This window comes from Gossypium arboreum, chromosome 8 (assembly GCF_025698485.1).
Source record: "Gossypium arboreum isolate Shixiya-1 chromosome 8, ASM2569848v2, whole genome shotgun sequence".
NCBI lineage: Eukaryota > Viridiplantae > Streptophyta > Magnoliopsida > Malvales > Malvaceae > Gossypium > Gossypium arboreum.
Window position 1 is genome coordinate 135142331 of NC_069077.1, and position 9137 is coordinate 135151467.

Genomic DNA, 9137 nt, shown 5'->3' on the forward strand with positions numbered 1-9137 from the left:
GATGTGGGAAGATTGAAGCAGGAGAAAATACCAAAAAATCAATTCCGAGGAGAAAAGAAAATGAGGTGAATAACACGAGTGTATACAATAAGAGTTATAACAAGCCTGTCACTGTGAGCCAACCGAGGACAGTGACTACTAGCCATCAGGGCTCCCCGAGACAAGAGTCCAACTCAAGGCCTAACACAGAAAGAGTTTAGTTTACGCCTATCCCAATTTCCTACAAGGAATTGTATCAGAGCTTATTTGATGCCCACGTGGTGTCACCTTTCTACTTGAAGCCTTTACAACCTCCGTTTCCAAAATGGTACGACACAAACGCCCAATGTGAGTACCACGCAGGAATAATGGGGCACTCGATCGAGAATTGTACCGTGTTCAAAAAGTTAGTGGAAAAACTCATCGAAATAGGTGTCATAAAGTTTGATGACTCACCAGGACCCAATGTGGCAGGAAATCCGTTACCCGACCATGCTAATAAAGGGGTAAACGCGATAGTCAAAAGTGGGAGCAAAAGAATCAAGATGGATGTATCAGAGGTAAAAACCCCGCTTAAACGAGTTTGGGAGGAGATGGTGGAAGAAGGTTTAGTCACACGACATCCAAAGGAAAGGCCTAGAGAAGTGAGAAGATACTGCGAGTTTCATGTTGATGAAGGCCATGACATACAAGAGTGCAACAAGTTCAGGTCCATAGTGCAAAATCTGATGGACAATAAGGAGATGGAATTTTATGAAGAAACCAGAGGATCAGAGGAAGAAGAAGTGTACGCTACAGAGGAGGGAACAACAGAAGAGGTCCAAAGAGTTAATTATCCTGTAGTGATCATTTCGCGACCCAAGATCAATGAAGCTGGAGTACAACTGGCACCAAAAGTTATAATCCAAAAACCAATATCCTTCCCATACAAGGATAGCAAAAAGGTTCCTTGGAATTACGACTGCAACATGACAACCCCGGGGGGGAAAGCCCGGCAAGTTCTTCACAGGAGAACCAAGATGTAGGTTTCTATACACGCAGTGGGAAACGTTATGATTCTGCGAATACAAAAAATGAAATCGTTAAAGAAAAGGCCCCTACGGCTGAGCAAAGGAAGGAGAAGACGGTCAGGTTCGAATCGCCAGTCAATGAGTCGGTAATCGAGAATGAAGCTAGGGAATTTTTAAAAATTTTAAAACACAGTGAGTACAGTCGTCGTTAAAATACCACGTAAGCAACCAACAAGATCTTAGTACTAGCCTCATCGCTAAGCTCGTAAACGATCGAACGCGTTAATGAAAGTATTGAATGAGACTTATGTCGCGAATGACATCTCAGTTAACAAACTAGATCGTCTAGTTAACAACATCAGCGCTGATAATTTTATTTTCTTTAACGACGATGAAATACCACCGGGAGGTATGAGGTCCACAAAGGCTCTGCACATTACCACACGTTGCAAGGGATTCACATTGCCGGGGGTATTGATTGATAATGGATCGGCACTAAACGTCTTACCTCTATCCACATTAAATAAGTTGCCCGTAGATAGTTCCCATATAAAAGCATGTTAAAATGTGGTGAGGGTGTTCAATGGTACCGAAAGGAAAGTAATGGGAAGGATCGAAATACCCCTTTTAATTGGCCCTAGCACGTACGAGATAGACTTCTTGGTAATGGACATCAGGCCCTCTTACAATTGCTTGTTGGGAAGGCCCTAGATTCACTCAGCGGGGGCAGTACCGTCATCGTTACATCAAAAGCTAAAATTTATAACTGAAGGTCGATTGGTGACCGTGAATGCGGAAGAAGATATCATTGCATCCGTTACCAGCAATGCACCGTATGTGGGGACAGATGATGAAGCCATAGAGTGTTCTTTTCGGTTGTTAAATTTTGTAAATGCGACCTTTGTTGTCGAAGGAAAGAAGATCCCGATGTCCCGAATCTCTAAAAATACAAGAATGGGCCTATAACGGACGGTTGGGAAATGAGCTTTGCCAGGGAAAGGGATTGGAATAAGCCTACAAGGGAGGGTTGAATCATCTATGCTCATAGACAAACGAGACCACTTTGGCTTAGGATTCAAGCCAGATGCGAGACAGAAGAAAAAAGAGCAAGAGAAGAAACAAGAAAGGAGAATAGCGCGTTTGAGTGGGGAAGATGTTAAGTGGAAGCCGATGACCTTTCCTCACATATCCAGAACATTCGTGTCGGGAGGAATTATTTACGCTGAAGAAAGAGCGACAAATAAAGGATTTTCTGAAGAGATGTTGGAAGACTTAAGCATTAACGCCACATATGAGGAAGGAGCTAGAGTAGAGAATTTGTCGGGCATCCGCCCTTATGAGCCAGAAAGTGTTCTAAATAATTGGACTGCGGAAGAGATTCCTATAGTTTTTAGAACCAATACAGAGTAATGCCCAAAACACGCCTATTACTTCAGGCTTAGGAGTAATAAGTGTCCTTTTGTGTCCAAAATCGTTTTTCAATAAAATGCATCATTTTGTCTTATCTCGTACAAATATTTTTTTATTCTTTCATTCATGATCATACTATACACGTCATTGCTCTTAGATTCTTTTGTTCTTTGTATCTTCCTTCACACCTACAACAGGTCTCCAGATATCAACGATATGAACGAGGCTGCTACTAATTCAGAGTCTTCTTTTGAGCGGGATATGTGTTTAGAGGGATCTCAGGACTTTAAAGATGACAGAGACTGTAACCTATCCCCTAATTTGTTAAGAATGGTAGAACAGGAAGAGAAACAGATTCCACCTCACAGAGAGTCATTAGAAGTCGTGAATTTAGGAGATGAACTAGAAAAGAAAGAAGTAAAGATCGGAGTTGGCATTACCATGGAAATAAAGCGGGAGCTTATTGAGTTACTCAAAGAGTTCAAGGATGTCTTTGCATAGTCGTATTAAGATATGCCTGGGCTAAGTACGGATATCGTGGTACACAGGCTTCCCATTAAAGAAGCATGCAAGCCAGTTCAACAGAAACTCTGAAGGATGAGGCCAGATGTTTTGTTGAAAATAAAAGAGGAAGTCAAGAAGCAATTCGATGCTGGTTTCTTACAAGTGGTTAAGTACTCGGAATGGGTAGTCAATATCGTCCCTTTCCCTAAAAAAGATAGAAAGGTACGGATGTGTGTAGACTACAGAGATCTGAACAGAGCCAGCCCGAAGGATAATTTCCCGCTGCCTCATATTGACACCTTAGTGGATAATACGGCAGGTTACTCATTGTTCTCCTTTATGGATGGTTTTTCAGGGTACAATCAGATCAAGATGCATCCCGAAGACATGAGTAAAACCACATTTGTGACCATGTGGGGAACTTTTTGTTATAAGGTGATGCCTTTCGGATTGAAGAATGCGGGAGCAACATATCAGAGAGCCATGGTAACCCTGTTCCATGATATGATGCACAAAGAAATTGAAGTCTATGTTGACGACATGATCGCTAAATCCCGTACAGAAGAAGAGCATGTGCAAGTCTTGAGAAAATTATTTTTGAGGTTGAAGAAGTTCCAACTGAAACTCAATCCAGCAAAATGTACCTTTGGGGCTAGGTCAGGGAAACTGCTAGGATTCGTAGTTAATGAAAAAGGGATTGAGATTGACCCAGATAAAGTTAAAGCCATACAAGAGTTACCTCCGCCACGTACTCAAAAAGAAGGTCGGGGATACGTACTCGGAACAAATTCTTATCCACTCTAATGTCTAGCAGGTAGGATACGTCACCATAATTTTGGTAAAACAATTGCTTGATTCCTTCATTCCAACTAGCCCAAATGTCTCTCAACTCTTGCAGCTCATTCTCAGACTACATTGACGGAGTGAAATCTTGCAGCTCCGATACATACCCTTCTGCCAAGCTATCCCCTCTCTCCGATTGCAGCCTCTCCAACCATGCACGAACGACCGCATTATCCTCGACTTTACTAAGAAATTCATTCTCCATGTCAAATTTTCTAACTTAGTAATTGAATACGGATTAACGCCTCCTTTAGTATGCAATGTTATGCAAAAAAGACAAAACAAAACAAAACACCGGTTAGTGTCAATAATAGATATTATGACGCATATACGGGTAACTACTAAGGTTCGGCGCGGCTTAACCCAAGGATGGTTCCTAAGGTTCACTATATGCGGTTTAATTCTAGAGATAAGGTACCCGAACCAGCAGATTCCTCAATCCTCACCCATTATAGGCTCATATAGATCGAGTTCGGCTCGGGGGGATACATTTCCCTATGACCATGCGGAGATGAAAATCTCACGAAATCATAGGTACGGATATACCCGGAAGCAATCCACTAGCCCATGCGAGGTGAAAACCTCACGAAAGCATAGTTTTTACTCCCAACTTAGAAGGTGTGACCACAAAGGTCATGCAATGCCATGCAATATTATTCTATGGGACTTGAACCAAACGAATGAAGTAAAAGGATCGCCTATTAAAACCAAATTTTAAATTTTCAACAAAAGGACAGAAAATAATCTATTTTGCGGCTTGACTCTCTTATTGTCCCTATTGGAGTCGCCAAGCTGTCGAAACCATTTTTTTATTTCTTCGATTTAAAAATGATAGATCGACTTTTTGGAAAGCGAAAATGGAGTCGCCACCAATCTTTTCTTGTTTAGGTGTGATCGGATCACCTAGAAATTTGGGTTGTTTTAATAAAACATTTTGGTTTACTAAAACAATGATTTTGGTCTACTAAAATATGAAAAAATAGGCTCGGAGTCAGCACATACGAGGAAGGATTAGCACCTCATTACGCCCAAAATTGGTACCAAATCGATTAAATATCGTCCTTTTGTCTAAAATTAAAATGTTTTTAAAATGTGGTTCTTGTTAATAACATTTGAATAACCCGAGTCCATTGCCAAAAATCTTCTTGTTTCGATGTTCGAAAATTTGTAATTCGAAAATAACAAAAGGATGCCCAACTATTTGGTCCAACGAAAAATCGATACCCAAAGACAAGAGGGCACGATTCTCTAATTTCCAAACATTGACCATTGCCTCACCTTGGAAGATACGAGTGAAATTCAAGAGATATTCGATTATTTTGAGCAAATAGGAAATTGCAACCCAACACGATAGGTACTATTCCCCAATTGCTAAATACCTAACATTTCCTTTATAAGTTTTTTTAGAAAACATGAATGAAATTCTAAAGGGACATTCGATTATTTTGAGCAAACGAGAAATTGCAACCCAACACGTTAGGGCACGATTCCATGAATTGCTAAATATCGAACATCTCTTTCGCTTTTAATGAAATTTTTGAAAGACATGAGTGGAACATCAAGGAATATTCAATTGTTTGAACAAACGGAAATTGCAACCCAGCACGATAGGGCACGATTCCCCGAATTGCCAAACACCTAATACTACCTTTATTTGCGAAAAATCTTATTTCGAGGTAACAAATAAATGAATAAAACGAATAAAAAGACAATAACAAATAAGCTAGGAAATATTCGAGATTAAAAAGAACTAGTAATAAATAAACAATCATTTTGTAAGACTAAAGAATGATAGTACAATGAAGATAATAATATTAATAGTAATAATACAAGTAATAATTTTGGAATGATGTGTGAAATTATATATACGTATGTGAACATATAGACAAGTAAACAATATATATAGTGAGTGAAGAGTAAAAGGTAAAATAAGTGTATTTAAAGAGTAATGGGTAAAAATATAATAATAATATAATAGTAGTAATAACGTAATAGTATTAGAAATATACGATATATAATATTGAAGTTAAATATATAATATATACATGTTAGAAATAATCATAATATTAAAATAACTATTAATAATACTACATAAATAGATATATAGTAGTATTATATACATGATATAGTTAAAAATATATAAACGTAAGATAATATGGGAAATAAAAATATATAAAAGATATAGTATTAGGGCATATACAAAACAATAAAAATACAATATTAAAAGAGATATATATATATTTATATAATATTAAAATATTTACATGGTATATACATAATAATGTAAAAATAAACTATTAGTAATATTATATAAATATATACATATAATAGTAATAATAATATAAAGGTATTTCATATAAATGATATGCACGTGAAAAAAGAAAAGAAAAAAAATCACAAAAGTATGAAATCAAAATAATATGTAGAATCATGTTTATTCTAAAAAGAATAATTGAAACTTAATTGAGAGAAGTAACAAAATCCAAGAGATAACTTACAAGTAAAACAAATTATTGAAATGTAATTTTGGGCTAAAATTAATTATGATAAATGTCCGAGGTCTAAAATTGAAAATGCCCCAAATCTTAAAATACCGCCAAAGGGGCAAATTGCAATAGCACATGATGCAGGCCAATTTAAAATAATATAAAAACTTAAATATGACCCGATTGAAAGTTAAGAGAAAGGAGGGGACCAATTGCACAAGTTACCCAATTAAAGGTAACATGCGCATGGTCCCAAGCAAAAAAGCTGATCTCACTCCCCCATGCTACTTTGTTTTATTATTAATTAATCTCACTCCCCTATGCCACTTTGTTTTATTATTAATTAAAACCATTTTATTTCTCTTTTATAATATAAAAAAAAACCTTTTTTTTAAAAAACAAAAAAAAAAGTTAAAACACCACCTTACCATCCTACATTCATTTTTTAAAATAGAGAGAAGGCTCTTAACTCTCTCACCCTCTAAACATCCGGCCAAGGTCCGGTCACTGACCACCAGAGCGGCCGGTCGGTCATGCGACGGCGGCGCCCACTCCAGAGCCGGAGAATGCGAAAAGGCCCATTTTTTACCCCTTTTCAGATGGATTTAAGGATCAAGCCCTCCTAGCCCAAAAATGTTTTAAAAAAAACTTTGTCCTCTCCTTAGAACGGTTGTAACATTGGGGAGGAGCTCTTCCTACAACGAGAAGGCCAAACGACTCTGGTGAGTCTTTTTCTTTCTTTTCATTTGTCGCATATGTATATAAATATGAAATAAGAGTAAAATAAAATAAAAACAAAATGAACAAGAACTTAAAACAAAAGTCGAAAACTTTGAAGCTTTTTTTTTCTCTGTTTTTTTTTCTTTTTTTAAAAGAAAATGCCCCCTATTTACAAACGTTTTTTTTTTCAAAATACAATCGATCCCCCCTTTTTGACTCAACTACGCCGAACGGAGGGGAGGGCTCCGACAACGCAGCGACGGGGCCGGATCTGGTGAGAATCCCTCCTCTATTTTTTTTTGTATATCTTTGTTTAATTAGATTTGTATAAAAAATAAAAGAAATATTAAAGAAGCAAGAAAACGAAAAATGAAAATAAAGAGAATAAAATCGGAGATCAACCTTCGGTGTGTTTTTTCTGTTTGATTCCTTGAAAAATATGCGTGTGATATAATTTTTGGATCTCCTCCCTCTTTTTTCTTTTTTTTTTTTAGTACAGTCTCTTCCCTCTCTTTTATTTCCATATTCGTGTTTTTTTTTTCCAAAAAATCCGGGATTTCAGGCTTTATAACCGAAATACAATGGATTTGCTATTGTCTATTTCCTTGTTTTCTTGCTTCTTTTCTGCCCCTTTTTGTTTCTTTTTTCTTCTTTTGGCTTTTGCAGGTGTAAGTGGAGGAGGTGTGCTAGTGGCAAACAATAGGGGTGGCACTAGGTGGCTAAAGTTTTTTTTTTTGTGTGTTCGGGTTGGGCTAGTGTAATGGGATTAGGTTTAATTTGGGTTTAGTTTTATTGGGCCCCGGGCAAATTGGGCTTGTAACATATATAATTTGTAGTTGTATAAGGAAAGTTCCATATATGTATCTAACTAAGAGGGTCTTCAAGAATTCCACTACTTGTCAAGCTTGTAATATTAACATCCTGCAGAACAACTAGAACAGCTTAAGGGCTGCCAAAATCTTATGTAGAAGTCTACAGTCTCCATTGATGCTTTAAGAACCGAATGCCAATGTTTTCAACAAAGGATGCTCAGTTAGCTATGTTACTTGGACTCCGGTGTAAGCGTCCAAGGATGATCATATCCTATACCCATGTCAAACACGAGTGCCAAAAAGGGGTACTTCAAAAAAAAAAAAAAAATCAAAGCAACATAGAGAGTTTGATCTCAAAAATCTAATATAACAAAATGACTGACCTGAATTCAGAGTTCATCACATGAAGGACTATATTATTCGAATTCTTTATTTTTCTTAAAGCACTTATGTTAGATACATTCATATTTAAAGACAAGAATATGATCCTCTAAATAGATACATTTAAATTCATTTTGAACATACCACCCAAGCCAGGATAACATAGATATGAGCTATAATGCTTTAAATATATGAAAAAAACTGCAAATTAATTTATTCTACGCAAATCGAATACATACCATAGCTGACACTCTAACGAAGTAACCTTAGAAACTGGCATTTGACAGTAATGGTGAGGAAACATCCAACATGTCAGAATGCAGCAGTAAGTGAATTTGGTCATGGGATCTTTGCCTAAAGAAATTTTTAAAAAAGAAAACATCAGCCATAGGTTTAACTTGACATTTCACAATTAAGCAAAAGGAAATAAAAATGGAGAGAAATGAGAAATCAAAATTGAAAAAGAAGCAGCAGCAGCAGCAATAGTATTTGCCGTAAAGAAGCAGTTTTTGTTCTGCCAAGATGAGTTGTTAAAATACCAAACAGTAGCTTATAATCCTAGCCAAATCAAGCTTAAGCAGTTATGAGCTCGGACTTGACTTAGAATTCGAGACTTTGAGCTAAACATTTACATTTCAAGCTCCATTTTTTTTTTCTTCGTGTAATTGAATCTTTTTAATAGGTTAAATTCAGCTATCAGTCTTTGTACTTTGCAAAAGTTATGGATTTAGTCCTTATACTTTAATTTGATTAATTTTTGGTCCCTATACTTTTAGAATTTGGAAATTTTAATCTTGATCCAAACAATAGAAGTTAAATCAATTTAGCTAAATTCAATCATTAGTCATATATTATGCGTACAACTGTAGATTTAACCCATATTCTCTAATTGGATCCTTCTAACTCTCTATACTTCTCAAATTTTAAAATTTCAGTCTTGATACAAATGACAATCGTTAATCCTGGATTTTTAGTGAGTAATATGTGGAAAT